General features: G+C 41.6%; 1 protein-coding gene across 1 annotated transcript in view; it reads left to right on the top strand.

The window, feature by feature from the left end:
* The first annotated feature begins 2,962 nt into the window (after positions 1-2,962).
* Positions 2,963-22,080, top strand: part of dlgap3 (discs, large (Drosophila) homolog-associated protein 3) — a 165,823-nt gene continuing 146,705 nt past the window's right edge. Inside the window, exon 1 of the mRNA XM_026157071.2 lies at positions 2,963-3,096. The gene's annotated coding sequence lies outside the window, so the exon portion shown is untranslated. The remainder of the gene's footprint in view (positions 3,097-22,080) is intronic.

Consider the following 22,080-nt stretch of genomic DNA (forward strand, 5'->3'; position numbering starts at 1 on the left):
AAGCCAGAGTACCCAGAGAGAACCCATGTAGACATGGGGAGAACATGTGAACTCCACACAGAAAGGCTGGATAGTGGATTTGAACCCAAGACCTTCTTGCTTTGAGGGAATTGCGCTAACCATCGCACCCCTGACATAAAAGCACTAAAGATAACTTTTATGTTCAATTTTACCTTTAAATATTCACATTTCATTTTGCCTTCAAGCTTGGCTACTAGGGAAAAAATAATCACATATTTTTCCATCTTGGTTCCAGTTTTCCAACAAATGCGTAAAACCTCCTCTTGTTTACTCCCACAATGGAAAATGCTTGATGCCTGCTATTCTCTGTGATGCATAGACGTACACTCAAATGTTGCTGGGATACATGGGAATGGTTGTACAAAGCTAATTTTAATCTGATATTTTGATCCTTAGAGAAGAAAGATTAGTATCTGCTTTTGCCGCTGACTTCGAATTTCTTTTCTGCAGATGGCAGAAATGAAGAATACCTGCATCGTCTACTCTCAGGCCCTTGGAAATACCTAAAGAGGGGCTTGGGTTTTTCCAAATAACAATCCAGCTGATGTTTCTGTTGCAGAAAATCACATTTCCAATTTCTTCTGTAATCATGCAATCCAGGGTTTCAATCACAAGAACTTCTTAAAGCAGCTGGTTTGCAAGAGAAAAATAAAGAATTCTTTTACAACGCCAACATGGAACCAGTTTGTTGTGAGCCAAGGTCAAGGTCTTCTGTCATCGGGCTTTAGCATAGTTCAGACAAGTGCTAATGAAGACACAAACAGATCTGCTGGGGGGCTGTGAAGCAGGTGGCGCAAGGCTGTACTCTAAACGATTCCGCCCTGATGATGAATGCCCGCAACATACATGAGTGGAAGAGGCGCATGTTGTGCCATGTTGAAAATGTAGATATTACTCCTTGACCCAATGAACCAATAAATATTCATTAGGCTGTCTTACATTGAGACAGCAAGGCTACTGACTCTTCACTGATATTGCTGTGCAGGAAAAACTGAAGCGCCATGACTGAGAATGCAACCGGCACGAGAAGAAGCGGAGGTCGCAAATATGTAAACACACTGAAGGGTGGATTTCTATACATTTTACATGAATGTTAAGGCATGCTTGTAGCAGAGCTTGGAGGCAAGTGCTGCGTGTTGAGTATTTGAGAATTTTTGCAACAGCTAGGCCCTTCTGTTGAAGCTGGTGTGTGTGGGAGCATATGTATGTATATTTAGAGAGTAATCAAAGGCAGATGTGAGCACATGTTTGGAGATTTAACATGGTTTAACACCAAGCAGAATAACCATCTCCGATCTTTACCCATCCTGACGCTTTCATCCTGACAGCCAGCACGTTTTCTGTTAAAAGTGCTCACATGCACATGCAGACAGTCTCACACAGTGGCCTGTGTCAGCGTCACTGACCATGGTGCTGAAACCAAAGGGCTTTCGGATGGAGCCGAGCTGCTCCACAAATGTCACTGCTATGGAGAACAAAAAGGGGGGTGTTACACGTCACACACACTTGTTACAAGTGCAGTTCTTCTGAAACTGTGTTTCCCCTGCTTGCTCCAGACGCTTAATTGTTGCTGAAAGTGCAGCAGCAGTAAAGCGCAACGTGGATATGGAACGCGTTGCTGATGCCTGTAGGTGAAAAGCAGCAGCAAGCTATGCAGTGAAACAGTTGACCTCAGTTCTTACTGTGTGCATCATAAATATTCATCAGGTAATAAAGAGAGAAAACTTTCTTATTCAAAAGAATGATGATGAGTAAAGAAGTTTGTCAACATAAAACGGTAGTGAGTGTGCTGCCGGAAATGTAATGGACACTGTCACATGTGTTTAAACTGTATTAAATGATGGCTGTAGAAGGGGGGGGGGGACAACTCACTGCTGTTAATGAACCCTGCAGGCGAGTTCTGATGAGCTTCTGCTCTCTCTTCATGTATGCAGGAGGAAGACTCTCCGACTTCTCTTTCCTAAACACACTGACAGTGCGTACACAGCCATTTCCAGCAGCTTAATTAATATAACAGCGCTTTACGTGGATGAGATTTAACATGAAATATTTCATCCCGTCACGCCACGTGTCTGATGAGGGCCCGATCCAGTGAAAACAATACGAGAAAGATACATTTAGGTCATTAAGTTTTCAGTCGTGCAATAAAACACTCGTGCAATCATGAAATGGCCCCGAGGCCTTTTTGAAAGTGAGTCTTTATTTCCACTGTTTTGCTCTCTCTCTCTCTCTCTCTCTCTCTCTCTCTCTCTCTCTCTCTCTCTCTCTCTGGCTCTGACCCATTTACAGTAGCTGCCGTCTAAGTTAAGTGTTCGGCGTGATGGCGTATCCAGAGTGGGTTTTTACACGCTGCTGGAAACGTCACAGGTTTCCAGCACACCTCTCTCACAGGTGTGATCTTGGCCACAGATTAAAACAAAGAGTGTTCTTAAGCAATATTTCTTACACAAGCTGTGTGAGCATGGGTGGCCCATTTTTAACTACTGCCCTTGTTGACATAACACTGTGTCTAATCGAAGAGATACAGCACTGTAAAGCCCCGCTATGCTTTTCAAATTACACCAAATGCAACGAAAGAAGTTGCCTGGAAAAAAGTCGCATATATGTAGTCTGAGTATATATATATATATATATATATATATATATATATATATATATATATATATATATATATATATATATATATATATATATGAGGAAAGAAGAAAGAGATCGGTGAACGGTTTGAGAGATTGATCAATCTGCAGTATTTTAGCCTAGTAGGATAGGCCGACAGTGGCTTTATTTGGCCCCTCCTAGAGCAGAGGAGAGGGGCCGCCAAGGAACCCTTGGACCAATCGGTTGCCGGTAACATTTCAGAGGGGAGAGAGAGGGACAGTGAGAGAAAGTGAGTGAGTGAGTGAGTGAGAGAGAGAGAGACAGACAGAGAGAGAGAGCTCTCGTCCTCCCTGCTGATTCTCCATCCTCACTCTCTCCTCCACACAGCGATCGGCGAGCTGTGGAATAGGCGTGCATTTGTGTTACTCAAACGCAGAAAACATTCAGTGAAAACGTCCACAGAAAACCCGCTTTAAGGTAAGGAGACTCCTGAAGCTGTTAGATGGGTTTTTTAAAAAAGACCTCAGATGGAGCAGGCGGTCCATTTTTATGTACTTTGAACGCTCACTATTGGTACACGCAGTGCAAGTAGGCTTTCATGTGGTTCTTGTGGTTGGACTGTATGATAGGGATAGCGGCTAAATGTTGGTTCCTACTGGCGCAGTCTTCCCTCAAACATCGACCACTGGCCTGTTTGCTGTCAGCGGGGCGCCCAGCTGTGTCAACTTGACAGGAAAAATGAGAAGTTGCGCCATTTACGATCGCAGGACGAACCCCCACCCCCACCCCACTCTCTCTCTCTCAAGCACACACACACGCGCACCAGTACACAAAAGCATTTAATTGTCTTTGGCTGGAAATGCAAAAACACATATGGAAAACACTCGGTGATGTTGGCTATCACCGAGTTTCATCCGTGCGTAAATGTTCGCTGACCGTGAAAGCGCGCCTCGTTTCTACATCGTGTGTATGTGTGTGTGTGTGTGTGTGTGTCCCGGAGAGGAATTCGCGCTTGGTGCAGAAGTGTTGCGTTTACACAGCAGAGCATAGATGCACAACGGACTAATTAATCAAACGGGAGTCGCGTACAACGAATGTGGCTCTTGGGACAGCGAGGAGAGGATTCCTCAGGACCACCCCGGTCCAGGAATCCCTCTGGGGGGGGGGTCGGGGGGTCGGGGGGGGTCTGATGGCGAGGTGGGGTCGCTTAGGATGCTGTGCTGCACATTTATTATTCTACCTAAGTGCATTTGAATGATTAAAAGAGGAGATCTTTTACAGCGAAGGCTGGTCGCTGTGATACACATTTGGCTCTGATTTGAAAGATGGTGTTTCTAGTTTTCACATGAATACAGTTACCGCCCCTTTTACCGCTGCAATACAGTCTCTCACTTTTGGGTTTGCTTCGCTAAATAGTGTAGTTAATTGGGCTGGATAACTGTCAAAAGATCAGTTAGATGAGGCACAGACTGTGGGTTGCTTGTTACTCCTTCTTGAGGCATGTGATTTGAATTTAGATGCCCATATAAGCAAGCGCTTTATAAAAGGAGTCCATATGAAGCTGTTTATTTATTTTTTTCTTCTAGTTACTGGGTTCAGGCCTTTGGTGTTTCTGTATGACTGTGTGCTGGTCCTTTGCTGTTTGCTGGGTTTATGGGGACTCAGTGTACATTGTAAATTTCTCTGCATCCAAAAAAGATCAATCCAGAATCTGATTACATGAAAGAAAATTTCTTTGGCTAACAAAGTGAAGCATTGACTCACTGACCCGACACTATGGATTTAATGTCAGTGTGATCAATTATTTAAGCTACAGCAGGGTATCAGACTCCCAGACTTTTTTTTTGATATGGCATACCATTTCATTCAGTTTTACAACAAAAGGTGCTGGTTTCCAGTGGCGGGTAAACCCTCGAGTCTATTGCACTTCTCTGCCTGGGATCTTTAAGATGTGAAAATGGTGTGTTAAAGCTTGTTGAGGTTTACAGCAAACTGTGTTCTCTGTAAATGGCAAAAGAGCCAGAGGTCACTTTGACAGTGCAGTGGGTAATTGCACAAAAAACAAACTTGATTCCTTTGCAGTGGAAGTTAAGGATATGTTTCTAGTTTGTTGCAAAATTAGTCACATAATAAAGCAGAAAGAAATTGCAGTATTCATTTCACATTACCACACTTGTGAAACTCTGAACAGCAAACAAAACAAAGGCACATTTTTAGAATCTGATTTTGGAACAATCCCAATTCTGCTCTGCCTAATCACAGTGTCTCCTTCATTCAGCAGAATAGACAGCCATTAAGAAAGCGAGATGCAATTAAAAAGACGGTTATCGTGTCTTGTTTAGCCTCAAAATTAATTTTCTTTTCTCGACATATACACACACACACACTTACACAACCCACACACAAAAGACTGGTGGGATAAGTGTTTCTTGCTGTTAGAAGGGTTGAATTTAACACAATTCATTTTGGGGCATCAGCACACATTGCACAAAAATCCTATTCTTTTTTTTTTCACCGGCACAGAAGAGGCTCCATCTTGATGGACGCGCGAGGATTAACTGTTCATTGTGGCGTCTGTTTGAGGTTCTTGTGTACTCTTTTCTCAGGGGGAACAAGTGATCTCGGTAAAGTGGGAATAGCAACACAGCCACCAAGAGGGATCAGCTCGTTAGCTCGCTGATAGCTTCAGAAACAAACTATTTCTGGCACAAAGTTGTGCAGCGTGACAGGATGTTATGGTTTACCAGTGTCAAACACCTTCCCAGGGCATGCTCAGCACTGACCAGTATGTGCTCCTTTAAGCCTTAATAACAAGCTAAGGCTTTGTTGTAACTTTGATGAGCTAACATGATTAAGTTAATATTTCAAATACATCCATCCATTCGCTTCCACTTATCCTTTTCAGGGTCGAGGGGGGTGCTATCCCATCTGTCATAGGGCGAGAGACAGGGTACACCCTGGACAGGTCGCCAGGCTGTCGCAGGGCCAACACACAGGGACAGAAAACCACTCACATTCACACCTATGGGCAATTTAGATTTTTCAATTCAATTAATCCCCACATGTCTTTGGACTGTGGGAGGAAGCCGGAGCACTCGGGGAGAACCCACACAAACACGGGGAGAACATGCAAACTCCACACAGAAAGACCCCAGCCTGATGGTGGAATTGAACTGAGAACCTTCTTGCTGTGAGGCAACAGTGCTAACCACTGTGGTGCCCTTATTTCAAATACATGTCAGTTAAAATGTCACATTACCTGTTCCTTTAGTTGTGATAAGAACAAAAAAAAACATCTGCATTTACTGCAGTTTTATCATATATATGTTAAAGTTAGCTTGTGAGTTCATGAAGAGGATAGCCCTCACACTGTAGAAGTAGAAGTAGAAGTAATGCATTATCTTGTGCCTGCTTTCTATCAGCTGTTTTGCTGACTTCACATGTTGAACATTACAAGCTAAGCTCAGCATTAACATTACTGGTGAGGCCCTGCTGAAGAGAAGAGTGATGCTGGTGCTACAGCTCCAACACCTCAACAATTAGCCTTTATCAGTGATATTAATGCAAGGGAGATTAACAAAAATGGTTGCTGTTTATGTGGTGGACGAGGGTGCTACCAATATCAACTTGCCATGCAAGGAGATAAAGTCAGTTCACTCAAAGGTCAATGTGCAGTAGGCTACACAACCTCTGGACAATGTAGCCAGCAAGCTAATTGCAAAGAAGTTTTCTTTTTTTGTTTGTTTTGATAATGTGAAAGTAGGCTATGGTAAGAAATTTGTTTTTCCAATGGCAAACGCTTTAATGTAAAAAGTTCCTTTTTATTGTTAGTTATCAGGTAATGCAACAGGATACTTTTATAAGTTACATTAACCAACGCTAGTGCTGGGCAGTATGTTGGAAGAACCATTCCAGCATTTTAAATATGTTTTTATTTTTTTGCTATTGTTATCAGAATTTGTAATGGCTGATGAATGAAAATGAAAAAAAGAAGACCCAGGAAAGACACCCTTCAACAAAGCTTTTAGTATTTATGTCCACTAGAGGGCACTCTGCAACTTCACGGCTGTTCAGAATGCAACAGAGTGGAAACAAGTAAATAAATAAATAAGCATAATAAATATTTATGGTTATTTGGCAGATGTTTTAACAAATCTGTTTATGTTTCAAGTGTCTGACAGACTTCAATATCAAATTTTGACTTCAATCAGTATTGGTCTTAAAAATCCTATATCCATCAGGCTTATGTTACTAGGTGTTACATTCAAGAACAGTAAAGACAGATGGAGGATGAAAGAGAGAGCTATGTCTACTGTTTGGAATTGTTTTTTTTTTCTAAGTAACTCATTTTGCTTTCTTCCAGCTTGCACTGTGTTGGACAATGATTACAGGCAGGGCTCAGGAAGCCCCTAATGGACTCAAATAATTTGGACCACAAAGTTTGAAAGAATAGGCTCAAACAGAGTTTGTTTCAAGCTTCACTTCACAGCTCCACTGTGGAAATATTAATGCTAACGAACCATATGTCAGCTTTGTTTAAAAAACAGCTTTAACAAGAAGGTGATTTACATCAAAACCATGACAGGCAGTCTGGTGAGAACTGACTATAGGCGTTTGCCTTGTCAACAGAGCCTAAATCTATATCCTTACAAATTATATATATTATGTGTAGTAGATGACCTCAAAGCATTGAGCATTACATGTACGTTACGTGTACATACATGTCCGTTGTGACATTACGTGTACGTTATGTGCATGCTGTTGTTTCTAAATTAATTTGGCTTAAAAGGCTTTTAGTGCAGTGGCAATTGGATTGTGTTATTATGCATATCTGTAAATAATTGTTCATCAGTCAGTGATGCTAACAATGCCTGTAATTTATTACTTTGTCTTACACAATGATTAGTTCACTTGCAAAGAAGAGGAAGAAGAAGTATATGTTTATGTATATGTGTGTCTACATACGTGTTAATATAAAGCAAGTGTGTATTTTTAGACCTATTACAATTACTGTCATAGCAACCAAGTCAACATTTTGGAATCAACAATAAGCACAAAATACAGATGAGGATGTGGATAGTTGTGGATATAGAGGAGGATGCACCTACATCATCAACTCCTGCACTAATTTGATATTTTAACTTGACTGTTGTGCAAGATGAAATACTGGAAATGTTAATTCATCTCAAGAGGAGTTTGAACATGCGTTGAAAATGTCACGACAGTCCATCCAGCAGCTGTCGAGGTGTTCCACTCAAAGCTACTAATATTAATCAACTAGAGACTGTGACTATGGAGTGGAGCTGACAGGCTTTTCTAGTTTTACTGGCTACTTAAAGTGCTGAGACTACAACACACATGTAACCATAGCATTAACCGCCTTTCATTCTATGCACTAAAAGTACTTTATTACATCAATGACCAATTTAGAATCATCTCACCTATCATCCATGTCTTTTCACTGTATATCTGAACCCAATTTTGTGCCAATCCATTCAGAATATTACTATAATGATCCTAGCATATGTATGTATACATGTCTGTATGTACTCTCTCCTTAGCAGGTGAGCCGATTCTCATCATCGCCTCTGCAAACACCAAAACGTTTGTTTCACATGTCACGTTCAGTGTACATCACTTATTTCTAACTTTACTGAATGAAAAATCGCTTCAGGCTAAAATTACTAATACAAAGAGAAGTCAGTGGTCCTTCATATTCATTAGGGTGCCTTTTTGGAAACGGTCACGGTCAAAGCAATTCATCCATTTGTTGTCCAATGGTGGTCCTACAACAAAAGCCAATTGATCACCAAGCCCAAGGATTTTTCACTGCATGGATTATGAATGCTCAACATTTCATTGCAAGCTATCTAATATTAATTGACACTTTATTCTGGACCAAAGATTTGAATGACTATTCCTAAAGCTGTGTGGCTACCGGTTCAGTGAGATATTTTTGGAAAATGGCCACCACTTCTAAACAAAAGGGAATCTGGGAAATAAATGAATACGTTTTTCTAATATCCCCTATAATACGTTTAAATAATTTCAGAATTTAATGGGATAACTTAATTTGTACTTGATACAAGGTTATCGCCTGTTAAATATGCTTAACATTAGTGAGTAATGTAATGGTTTGTGGACCTAGCGTAAAATATTAATCAATTGTACATATAATATTTCCTTGGCAGTAATAGCTGCTTAGAAATCAGACCTCCTCAGCTCCCCGTTACTCCATTTCCACAATATAAACTGGGACAAAAATATCACCGTTATCCACTCTACAGTATATCAAAGCTCAGAGCTTCAGTAGCTATAGTGGTCTGCGTCACCATGACTGAGTGCAGAGTGTTTTCAAATTGTTTGAGATGCCTTAAAAAGCTGAACCCTGCAATGAAAACTCAGATGATGTTATTTGAATGAAAAGATGGGTCTTGATATAGTGCATTCATTTAGAAGATACTTTAATGGATGCTGTCATCATAACATTTTTACCTCTCTGCTTCTCTTAGTTTGCATTTACTGGTCATCTCTTTTCCACCCCTCCCGGATGCTTACAGCCTTTGCTGAAGCCACTTTTGCATATTGCATATCAATATAAAGAATTCATCTCTAAAGCTGGAATTTTTTTACTGGGCTTCCATGGACACAATGGGCAGATTGGCAGGCGCGCGTGCACAGTATAAGCACATCAGGTGGGATTATCTGTGTTTTACCTCCTCAGTAATTTTTACAACTACAGCACTGGTTATTTTGAACTTATCAAACCCCTAATGTTAACTGGTACTAAGTAATAACTGTGACATGGGGGGTAAAGTGTTTACAGTTAGATCAGAAGTGAAGGGTAGTGACAAGAAGCACTGATGTGGGTCTTAAAGAATGCGGATACAAGATGCTGTCTTACTCTAGTGTAAGACAGTATCATTTTGTGAAGAGGCTGCCATCACTGATACATGGTCAAATTTACCCCCGTGGTAATTAACAGAATAACATTTACCTTTGAATTAATCAAAGGATGTAGTATTTGTCATTTAAAATGTCGCCCATCCCGCAGCTGCTTCTCACTCACAAAACCAAACAGAAGGAATACGGGAGATTACTGTGGCTGTGAAGTGCAGGCAGGCAGAGGTGAGGCAATTAGATGTTGAAGATATTGCTGATGCTAAAATAATCATGAACACTCATGGCTTCTCTCAAACACCGTGAAAAACAGATTGGATAAAACGCTGTTGCACTGGATGAAAAATCTGTCATCCTCGTAGAAAAACATTAGTCATGAATAGAGCCTATGTTTTGACAGAGGCAACTGGACTGCTTAGGTTATACTGGGTGAATAATGTGTCAGTTATGTCAGATTGAACTGAGTAACCCTCTTCTTAGTGGTGCTGTGATCTTCTTGGTTCCACTTTGGTTAGAAGAGAAAAGCTGAAAAAGGATATTTAAGATATTAATTTGGTTGACAAAGTGCAAATTGAAAAGGAAATCCACCAATGGTGCTCTTATTTTGTAACCTGGGTGCTTGGCAAGCTTTCTCATAGACTCTCTATGAAACAAGTTCTTTAGGCTTGAAGATTTCATACATTTAAAAGGGGGGAAAGCAGGTAAAGCCTAACAAAAATATGCTTTAGATTCTGAGAAGTAAATTGCTCATTTAAAAAAAAACGAGTATTTTGACTGATAAAATCAATACCACATAGCTGGTGAAGAAATGAACAACACTGAGCTTTGCTGAAAATCTAAATGGACTTTATCTGGATAGATTATTATATTTCTTCAGTGGAGAGCTGGGTCCTGTCAATCAGACATTAGAAGAACATCTGAAGAGGATCACAACCTAAACTCAACAAACAAGAAGAATGACTCACAGAAGTGTAGCAATATTTCATTGGTTAGCGCACAAAATGAAAAAGCCAGCTGTAATACTGTAGAAATTATTTATGTTATTTTCCCTTTGAAATACACTTTTATATTTTATGTTGCTTCTGTTTTTTTGTTGCTCTTCAACACAGTATTCCCCGAGGAGATTATGCTGTGGTCGCAGTTTTGTATTGTTTAAACATTGTTTCAGAAAAAATATATGCCTCCTGCTGTGGCTTTGTGAACCAGATAGTTGTATTGTAAGTATTTGGATCTTTTGCATTGTTGATGAGTTGAGTGGTTATGAAGAGCAAAAACCTGGGATAGGCTTTACTCACTCCAGCTGATATCCTGTTTTAAAAGGCAGTTAAGAAAATGACTGACTGGCAGGATCCTCTTACTTTTAGCAGCTTCTGTCTCTTTAGCAAAATAGCTAACCTTTCAGATTCATCGGCCTTGTTAATATATCAGTAAAGCTGTAATGCGGATGGACCAAAGACTTGTCAACCCCAAGATTAGCAGTCAGAGCCACCCTTTTATCTGTACTTCCTGTTTTAAAACACCAAGATGTCTGCGGCTTCAAGAAGAGGCTTCACTAACCAATGAATGACATCACTATGGCTATATTTATATTTCATTCTGTCTATGGGAAAACCACTCATAGTTTGAGAGTTAAATGTTACCACATTAGTCAGTGTAGCTAGCTAAGTTCATGTTTAAAAAGTGTTAGCTATCTTTGTAAGAAAAGCTATAGCTATATAGCTATATAGCGCGATCGTGGCTCAAGAGTTGGCAGTTCGTCTTGTAACTGGAAGGTTGCTGGGTCGAGCCCTGGCTCGGACAGTCTCAGTCGTTGTGTCCTTGGGCAAGACACTTCACCTACCCTACCACCTACTGGTGTTGGCCAGAGGGTAAATGGTAATGGCCTGTATTTATATAGCGCTTTTCTAGTCCCTAAGGACCCCAAAGCGCTTTACATATCCAGTCATCCACCCATTCACACACACATTCACACACTGGGTGATGGCAAGCTACGTTGTAGCCACAGCCACCCTGGGGCGCACTGACAGAGGCGAGGCTGCCGGACACTGGCGCCACCGGGCCCTCTGACCACCACCAGTAGGCAACGGGTGAAGTGTCTTGCCCAAGGACACACGACTGAGACTGTCCAAGCCGGGGCTCGAACCGGCAACCTTCCGATTACAAGGCGAACTCCCAACTCTTGAGCCATGATCGCCCCATGGGGCGATGGCACGATATGGCAGCCTCGCTTCTGTCAGTCTGCCCCAGGGCAGCTGTGGCTACAACTGTAGCTTGCCTCCATGAGTGTGTGAATGTGAGAGTGAATGAATAGTGGAATTGTAAAGCGCTATATAAATGCATTATTATTATCCATTATTATCACTATAAAAGCTAGCTATCACTTGCTTATTTAAACAACTTAGAGCAATGAACCATAGAAAGTAAAGAGTCCAGAAGAAGATGAACTAGCTGTAGTCTGAAGAGCTTTGAGATTTAACAAGCTATCAGTGCTAAGTAATTTCTAGTTTTATTAACAGTGTTAGATATCTTTGTAAGAAAAGATACAGCTATAAAAGCTAGCTATCACTTGCCAAGTTAAACCACTCAGAGCAATGAACCATATGAAGTAAAGAGTCCAGAAGAAAATGAACTAGCCGCAGTCTGAAGAGCTTTGAGCGTTAAAAAGTAATCAGGGTAGCTAGCTACGTGTACATGTTTTCAGAAGCTTGAAGACTGGCAAGATGCAGACTGTGGTTTTGCATCTTAAATCTCAGACTAACCAAATTTGCACCTTCACCAAGTTAATTTGCCCCCTTGATAACAGCTTCTTGATATAATTTCCTAAATAACAAAAATTACGTAACAACATACATTTTATGAACGGTTACATGCTGCTCACGCATAGCACATTATGAGAGATAAAACACCAAAAGCACAGAGGCCTGAGAATAATTGCTCTGAGCCCCAGGCAGTTGATTGAGTTGGAAATGACAATGGGAGCACAAAAGCACAAACACACCATATAAAGAGCATAATAATGAAATATAGCCCGCCTAATTTAAATGTTCCTAAGCTTTATTACCTCTAAAACTAAAGCATGGCCTTAATAGAAACATTGCCTTTTAGTGATACTTGTGTAATCTACATACATAAGTGATTAAGAAATACAATTAATGGTAGTTTGGTCAATATACTGTAATATTCTTAAACTCATCGCACTGAGGTTAAAACAGTTCCAGCTGTGTTTAATACCACTGTGACATTTTCTAAATGTGTTATAGTCATTTCAATGCAAATCTATACTCCTGTGTCAAAGGGGCTTTCTCCTCCTGTTATTGGCAGGCTCTCAGTGTTGGCGATGGAGCAAACTGTGATAAAATAACAAAGCAGGTTACTATTAATCTAGATTTTGTTGGGGAAGAGGCATACACACATGGATGCTATCTCATATCCTTCAGTCTTTCCTTTCAATAGTAACTCAACCCCCACACTGTGCCTACTGTTACTGGAGTGTTAGCACCTTGTTTTGACACATTTCTCCCCAGATGATGAGCATTTAATGACACCCGCTGTTTGTTATTACGGATCTACGGGGTCAAGCCAAACTCAGCGTTTTATCGTACAACACGTACTCGCAGCAGATCTAGAGACCGCTCATTATGATGTAACGCAGAGAAACATACCAACCCCTCCACTCAAACCCTGCGTTTGAATCGTGTCGGGGATGGGACCGAGCAAAAGACCTCGCAGGCGAGCGGCAAGGTTAAAGAGGCGAGGGTAATTGCTGTAACCTATCTGGGTGGAAAAATGTTTGCTCGTGTTCACAGTGTACTCTTGACTGATGCATTTGGGCATGAAATTGTTCCCCTTTCCACCCTAGCAAGCCCCAAGCCCAAGTCCATTGCCCATTCGTAGCCAGGCCAGTTGGCCTTTCTGCGTCTGTGTATCTTTGCACGCCAGGGTTTTCTGTTTGCCTTCAGTTGCCTGTTTACTTGAGTGTTTACTTGAGTGTTTGTTGATGAGTGTGTTTGTGGGGGGTGGGTGTGTGGAGTGGAGGGTGGGTGGGTGAATACTGGGTGTCAGCTGGCCCTCTCCGTTCCTTGCAGACTGACAGAATAAGCGAGCGGTGCAGTGATTATGGGCTGCTCTGAGAACTGTAGCATTTCACGCCAAAATCAAAGAGTATGGGAGAAGCTGATTTGAGGACCGTGGTTCAAGTGCATCTGGAGAGGCAAGATATTAGAATATGTTCACTTACATATGAATAGAGAAATGTGTGCTTCCGCGTGTGTTTTCTCTCATGACCTCTTTTATGTAATTGAATTTCATGACAGATGGCCACGATTTACAGCCCTTAATTATACGCTAAACATGAGTGTTATACAGGTTATAGTTAAAAACACAAACAAACATGTATGTGTCGTGGCTTTTGGTTATGTTTGTGAAAATACCTACCTTATGTTTTTTAACCCTCTCTTTAATGTGTTGCTTGTCTGTGAGATCTTCTCATTTCTCTGTTTTGTGCCACCTTGTCTTCTACCTCCTCTGTCCTCCTGTTCATAACCCTGAAAATCAGTCTCAGTGCACCGTGCTGTCCCAATTCCTCCAATTGATCTTACTGAGAGATGAGGTTTTCCAGAGCAGCTATGAACAGGAATTCCCAAGTGTATAAAAGCAAAACACCAGTGGAATATACAAACCATGATAAGGGCAGGATGACAAGTGAAAAGGCAGCTGGTCTGGATGACATGCGTGTGGAGCTTTCAAGATGGGTAAGAAAGAGGGAGGTGGGCTTTTTAACCAGACTGTTTAACATAATCTTGGAGAGCGAGAGAATGCCTGAGAAATGGAGAAAAAGTGTGCTGGTACAGATTTTCAAGAATAAGTGTGATGCTCAGAAGGATACAGTTGAGTAATTGTTAAGCTATGGGAAGGAGTTGCTGAAGCTAGGTTAAGAAGAAAGGTGATGATCAGTGAGCAGCAGTATGGCTTCGTGCTGTGAAAGAGCAAAACAGATCAATGTTTGTTTTGAGTGATTTGATGGAGGAGTGTAGAGAAGGTCAAAAAGAGCTGCACTGTGTCTTTGTGGATGCGGACAAAGCATATGATGGGGTGCCAGGAGAGGAACTGTGATTCTGCATGAGGAAGTCAGGACTGTCAGAGAAGTATGTGAGGGTGGTGCTGGACATTTATGAGGACAGTGAGATAGTGATGAGAGTGGTAGGAGTGATAGATGGGTTCAAGGTATGGGTGGGATTACATCAGGGATCGACTGTGAGCCCCTTCTTTTTTGCAGTGGAGATGGTGAGGTTGACGGATTAGGTTAGGCAGAAGTCTCTGTGGACTACGATGTTTGCAGATAAGATTATGACCGGCTGAGAGAGTAGAGAGCAGGTGGAAGAGAGCTCGGTGAGGTTGAGGTATGCTATGGAGAGAAGAGGAATGAAAGTTAGTAGGCACAAGACAGAGTACGTGTGTGTGAATGAGAGCAGCCAGGTGGAAAGTTAAAGCTTCAAGGAGTAGAGGTAGTAAAGTTGGATGACTTTAAATACCTGGGGTGAAGCATCCAAAGCAACGGACAGAGCACAAGAAAGGGGAAGAAGAGAGTGCAGGCAGGGTGGGTGAAGACAAGTGGTGATTTGTGTCAGAAGGATACCAGCAAGAGTGAAAGGGGAGATTCACAAGATGGTAGTCAGACCTGGTATCATATAAGGTTTGGGGGATGGTGTTGTTAAAAAAAGGGCCGGAGGGAGAGGTGGAGGTGGCAGAGCTAAGGATGTTAAGATTTTCATTGGAGGGACAGGATTAAAAATGAGAACATCAGAGGGATGGCTCATGTTGAGTGGTTCGGAGACAAAGTAGAGAAGCAAGGCTGAGATGGCTTGGACATGTGCAGGGGAGGGATAGTGGATATATTGGACAAAGGATATTGAATATGGAGCTGTCAGGCGGGAGGAAAAGAGGAAGACCACAGAGAAGATTGATGGATGTAGAAAATTAGGTCATGCAGAGGGCTGGTGTGACAGGGGAGGGTACTTAACGTGAGATGGAGGAAGATAATCTGCTGTGGTGACCACTAAAGGGAGAAGCTGAAAGAAGAAGAAGCGAGAAATGACAATTCCCTTTCTGCCGTTCACAGTTTGTATAATAATAGTGAAGGTAATTAAAAGTAAAGATATAAGTTGTCATTAACTCATTTGGAAGAGATTGTAAAATGCAGCAGTGGGCTATAATAAAAGAATGAACAGATGATGCATTTATGCCAAATGTCTTTTTTTTTTTTAAACTTGGCACTGCATTTAAATAACACGTCTAAATCGAGGGTGTGTGCTTTTATTAAACGCTCACTCCCTCGACTCCTCTCACATCCACCTTCCCTGATATCTCAGATTGATTCCTCACCTTGCCTCCTTTCCTTGCAATCTTATTCCCTTCCACCAGAGATGTGAGCTAAGGAGGTGAGGAGAGACACGAGGAGAGAAGAGACGAGGCGTTTAACAGCACAAGACATCGTCATTTCAGAGCCTCATTTTATAGCAGTATCAATAAAATATGACGTTTGGCGCAGCTGCACCATTTGTCAATTGTTTTGTTAAGCTCTACTGTGTTTTATGATCTCAGATGTCAGTTAAGCTTATCAGTGATCATAACAGCTTTTTTATTTTGAGCTACTTTTAATTAAATTCACTGCTTTTCACAATGTGACAACGTGTCATGCCTTTTTTTGTAATCACACACACTCACAAACCTTGAAGGACAGAAAATAACTAACTTTTTATGAGCACTCGTCTGTAGAGTCTTCTTTAAGGGTAAAAATACCTCTGGAAATGAGACACATGTCCTTGTTCTCACACTACAGGGACAAAAGTACCGGGCCACCTACGCATCACATGTACAGGAGCATAGAAACCCATCATGGGAAGCTCCCGGTGCACAGCTTTCTGTGCTGATGTTAATGTGAGAGGAGGTCTGGAACTTTGCAGTTACTGAGTGCACTATGCACCTCAGCACTCAGCGGCCTCACTCAGTAACTTCACATGGCCTTAACACCTTCACTTTGCAATAATATCACTTACAGCTGATCATGGAATATTCAGGTGGCAAGAAATTTTACAAATTGACTTCACTGTACCACCCTCAAATTCACTGAGCGCCTTAGACCAACCTATTCAATGAGACTAAGAACACCTGATTTCAAAGATTAACAGGTGCGACCCATTATTTTTTTGTGTATGCAGTGCACCTCCTCTGTCCTTGCTCACTCATTACAATACATTTCAGGAAGTGAAACATCCTTCAAGATATTTTAAAACTGAATTTCAGGCCACAACCACAATTCCCCTTCGGTTTTCTCCTCTCGGATTACATCTCAGATGGGATGGTCTAAGATGTAACGGCAGATAAGTGATAAACGAGAACCAATAAAGTTCTCCTCCATTATTCTGAGTCCTGCATTTGGTTTGCTTATCTGAGAATATGTGTTTAAAGTGCTGAACAACAAAAGAAACATAACGAAAATAATCCGACATGCCCCCAACTAAGTTATTTGTTTTCACTGCAATCCCCCCCTCCCCCCCCGTTATTATTCAGTAATTGTCAAGGGGGGGAAAGAAACATTCTGTACGGTGCTTCCCGTGACAGTCGTGTGCCAGAGAAATAATAGAGGCAGTTGGCACCAAGTTGTGAAAAACAAACTCTTTTTCTGCATGATTGCATTGATGGGGAGCATTGTTTCCATGAAAGTGCTACAAAATGGCTCTTATTCATCAGGACAGAAATTACACATCTTTATTGAGTTTGTGCCATTGATTAGCACAAAAAACAGTTGTTATTAAAATAAGCAAAATCAATCCCACGAGGACATCCAAATATCTTCTTTCTGTATTAAACTGATAGATCAATGCACCATTAGCTGCACACTGCACAATTCTGCCCGACGTCTATGTGATGTGCGCGTTTGTGGCTGAGACCAGCATCCGCAACAGTTCAAGACACACAAGACACACAGAAACACAGCAGCCCTATCGGGATATTGTACAAAAGAAGTACTGATTAAATGGGTAATCATCGACAGAAGAATTTGGGAATGGCTCTCATAAAGTGGGCATTAAAGTGAAAGTGTAGAATGTCCGTTGCTATCTTTAATGCCACCGAGTAACATAAGATACCAGGTTGTTGTGCACCAGAAAGCTCGTGTACTAACATTGGGAGCTTACTTTACTGCAGGTAAACACACTTTATTAATCAGTTCCCTTCAATTTGCTGTTTTATCCCCTCTATTGGGAAAGCTCAAAAGCAAGGAAATTGGAACTGATGTCATAAAAAATAAAAGAATAAGACAGATCACTCACTCCGGAGCATGTAGCTTGGTTCATGGAAAATCCTTGAAACAAGTTGATTGATTGGATGTGAAATTATCTCTCCCCAGTGGCAAGGAAATGGAAATGACACTAGAAGACTTGACGCTAGATTAAATGACTTGTTCCACTGGATGTTTTCTGTGGTGCAGGCCTGGCTTTGCCCTTAAGATGATCCCACGATGGAGAAGGGGATGGTGGGCGGAGAGATAGGTTGATAGCCTAATGGAGTGGATGAGCAATGGCGCAGATGACGCAGGATGAAGGGGTAGCAGTCATTTGATGAATAGGTGAGAGAGGAAGGGGTGCGGGGTGAAATGATAGAGAGGAGTAGTCTTTAAATGCTACATCATGGTGGATATTCATTTCATATAGCCCCTGTTCTCTTTCCAAGGTTCACATTTATTATTTGTCTTGTGCCCCCCCCCCCCCCCACCCCACCACCACCACCACCACCAGTTTATTCATCCCTTTCTTCGTCTCCCCTCTTTCTTCTTTTTTTCTGCTTTCAGCATCACCCTCCACATTTCCTGTCTTCTTTGGACTTTTAATTTTCACTTTCCGATTTCATGCCCCATCCTTCCTTCCTCATTCCTTCTCATTCTCTCCTCTCACAGCCCCATTTCTTCCACTCCTACCCCGTCTCATCTTCTGCCTATTTCCCTAATGCCTTCTTAATATCGTTTCTTACCCTGCCTTCATTTTCTCGACTTTGTCTCCTATTTTTATTTCATACATTTGTCTAATCTCCCCGGTTACCAGCTGTCATGCTTAATTTCTCCTCCTCTCCTTGTGACCTCTATCTCTACCTCTTGCCTGCCCATCACCCCACCCTCACAACAATGTTTGCACCACCCCATTACTTTCCCTCCTGTTTGTTTTCCTACCTCTTTTACATGGAGCAGTCCCTTGCCTCCTCTCCACAGCCCTCGCTGTGTCTTGTAAGCGGGACAGGTGGCAGTGCAACTACATGCTTTCAGTGGGACATGCCTGTGCTCAGATTTAAATAGATAATGGCAGAGCCTTAGTGCTTGTTGGGCCCTCTGAATAATGCAGGAGATCCTGAAGGCATTGTTGCCAGGCATCGCTCATGGTGACATGCATACGCCAGCCCACAGGCTTGCAATATTGATACCACGAGAGAGGAAGGGCAGTTATTTTATTTTTTTCCTCCTATAAGTCAGCTTTGCACCAAAGTTCACTCAGATACTTAAGCTGAAAGGAGTGTACTCAGAAGAAAAAAACAGCAAATGGTCAATAATGTCACATCCTGGTCACAAGGACCTTTGGCGGCAGTGGAAAATATGATTTCTGGAGAAAAGGAGAAAGCAGCATGTTGCTGTTAAAAGAGCCACAAAGCCAAGAAAAGCAAGAAGCTGAGATTGTGTGACAATTTCACGAAACAATAGACAACAGCTCATTTTCCTGTTTGTGCCATTTTGCTTTTTATAAGCAGGCATTTTTTATTTTGAACCCAGATAACTTGAATAGTGAGTGGCTGCTAACCTTATAAAGTAAACTGTAGGCTAACCCAGTTTTTAAACATTTTGTATTTCTTTTGAGATTTCTGATTCAAGTTACTCCAACTGGCCATTTTGATGACCCTGCTCTCTTCAGCAGATTCAGTAAGCTCAACATAAAAGATTAATTTCACAGTAAAGCTCATTAATATTGTATGATTACAGTTGTGGAGGCAACTTTGAATAATTACTTTAATACATCTGATGCCTTAATTTGTTCAGTATTGACAACTATCAAACTCTTTTTCTTTGAATTCCTGAACACAGTGCAGTTTTAAGGATATAACACTGATATTAAAACAGGTTTTCTCTATTAATCACAGGAGATGAGTCTTTCATTTTGGCAGGTTTTTACTCTGTAGCATGCACGGGGTGGACGTGCACTTTACTTACCTACCTATTAAATGACGGTGTCATTTGATCTCATGTCATGCTCTTATAAAACATAATTAGAGGGATGGCTGTTGAGCTGTGTCTCTTTCTCACAAGCCAGCACACTGATGGCTGGGAGTGTTATTCGTTCCGTCATGATCGTTAATTTTCTGGACTGTGACGCAGCTCATCTCATCTGAGCTTGGCTGGTCTATCAGAGCATTCACAGATGATTTGCAACGCCTCTTGTCAGTCAAGGAAATGAAAGGAACTCGACTTTAAAGGAAACAGAGGCTTTCCTCTGTTAAAGGGTAGAGTTATGATCTCATTAGCTGCCAGTTTTGAACAAAATGGGACTTTTGGGGAGTTTTTTGGCTGTTCAAGGTTTTAAGGTGGAGGGGGGAAAACAGGCAGGAACTGACAAGGTGAGGCAAATAATGAAGAGAGAAACAAGTGCAGCTGTCAAAATAAAAAAAAGGAGGGAAAAATATGCCCCATTGTCTCTTGGTATCCTTGCTGCCAGCTATGCACTGGTGCTTGAGGAAAGAAGGGGAAAAGAAGAGTGAGAGTGTTTGTGATCCTATCTTGTTATTTTCTCTCTGGCTTGTTATTCGCTATTTTTTGCTATAAAGCCTTCTCCTGGAGGCGCTTCTTGCTTTTCAAGAATTACAGGGCTGGTCCCCCGGGAGTTGGGGGTTGTGGGGGCATTTTAGGGAGCTATTTGTTTGCGGCTGCCTCCGACTGTCTGTTAAAGAGAAAAAGAGGAGGAAGAGGAGGTGCGAGGGAAAGGGAGATGGAAATGGAGGAGAGGAAGGACTAGTCAGTGTTTGATCAGTGGGGTGCTGAGTCACACTGGGATGTGACCGAGAGATTAGGTGTTTTGTGGCAGGGGAGAGAAAACACAAAGAAAGACAAAGAGACTCTCTAAATGAGAGTTTTGAGAAGTAAAGTCTCAGTGGATGCCTTCTGCCTTCGAGGTGTCTTTCACCTTTGCAGACACGTACGCTCCAAATATTGAATCTTTTTGCTGTTCCCATCTCCTCTGTCTCTCCTCTCTCCGTGGGGGGCTCTGTCTTTGAGTCTGTGTGTAATCTGTGAGGTAGATGAAGAAAAAAACATCCAGGGATATATTTTGCCATCCATCAGAGGTGTGATACAGTTATTGCAACAGTGTCGGCTGTCAGCGGTGTTCTCGGCGGGAGCTGGCAAATGAGAGCCTTAAAAGCTTCACTTTTACACCTCTGACAAAGATGAGCCTCCTCTAGGATGACGCTGGGTAGGTATTGTAATGGGATTCATTACTATGTCGCAAGTACTTGCTGTGCATGTGACTAGAAATACATCACGTTTATGTTCCTCGTCTTGAAGTTGCCCCAAGTGGTTTTGTCGTATAGTGGTATCAGAGTAAATGTTAAGGAAGTAAAGGAGTCTGCCTAGGAATGTGCTAACTCTAAAATTCTAGACCTAAACCCATGTTTGAAAATCTTCGGCCAATGGCTGGTTTCTGGTTTCAGAAATAAACAAATTTTTTAACATTTTGCATTTCACCAATGCCCACCAGCATTGGTGAAATGCATTTTATTTGCTCATTGCAATAGTCCAAAAAAGTAATTTCTTTGGCTATATTTGGCTAGCAAAATGGGAGAAATGGTGCAGCAATTTAAAAAAAAAAAAGAAAGAAATCAGGTACAAGGAGTGGATTGATAATGACTGGGGAAAGCAACCAATGTCCAGAGAAAGAGAACTATTGACCAAGAGCACTTTAAAGATGACAGAAAATCTTGGGAGGAAATGAGGAAGTGATGTGGGGTGGCTCAAAACTTTTGCACAGTACTGATGTAAGTCAGCAAAACCAATACTTACCAAATGCAGCTCCCGAAAAAAATGTAACATGAATTTTAGGAGAAGTATTATCACCTAAACAACAGGGTACCTTTGACATTTTACGCCACATGTTACCAAAGACAGTCTCACGCTTTATTCGACGCCATAGGCAAACATGGCCTTAGCTTACACTACATCACAACAGTCAATTAATTGCACTTAATTCATTTACCCACCATTATTCGATTTAGTTTCCAACTGTGAGAATCTATTTACCTTTCAATTAGAATTTGAAGGATAATTTGACAGTTGAATGGAGACAGTTTTTTTATAAACCCAGGAAAAATTGCATTTTTTTTTTTACTTATAACTGCCCAAAAGTAAAAACTTCATGTCATTACCCTAACCGCACTCGTGATTTCCACTAGGGGCCAGTTGGGGTTACATAGATCTCTTCTAGCTGAGGGACAGAGAGAGAAGCCAGAGCCAACAGGAAAGCAAGAAGGCAG

This window comes from Astatotilapia calliptera, chromosome 22 (genome assembly GCF_964374335.1).
Source record: "Astatotilapia calliptera chromosome 22, fAstCal68.1, whole genome shotgun sequence".
Taxonomy (NCBI): Eukaryota; Metazoa; Chordata; class Actinopteri; order Cichliformes; family Cichlidae; genus Astatotilapia; species Astatotilapia calliptera.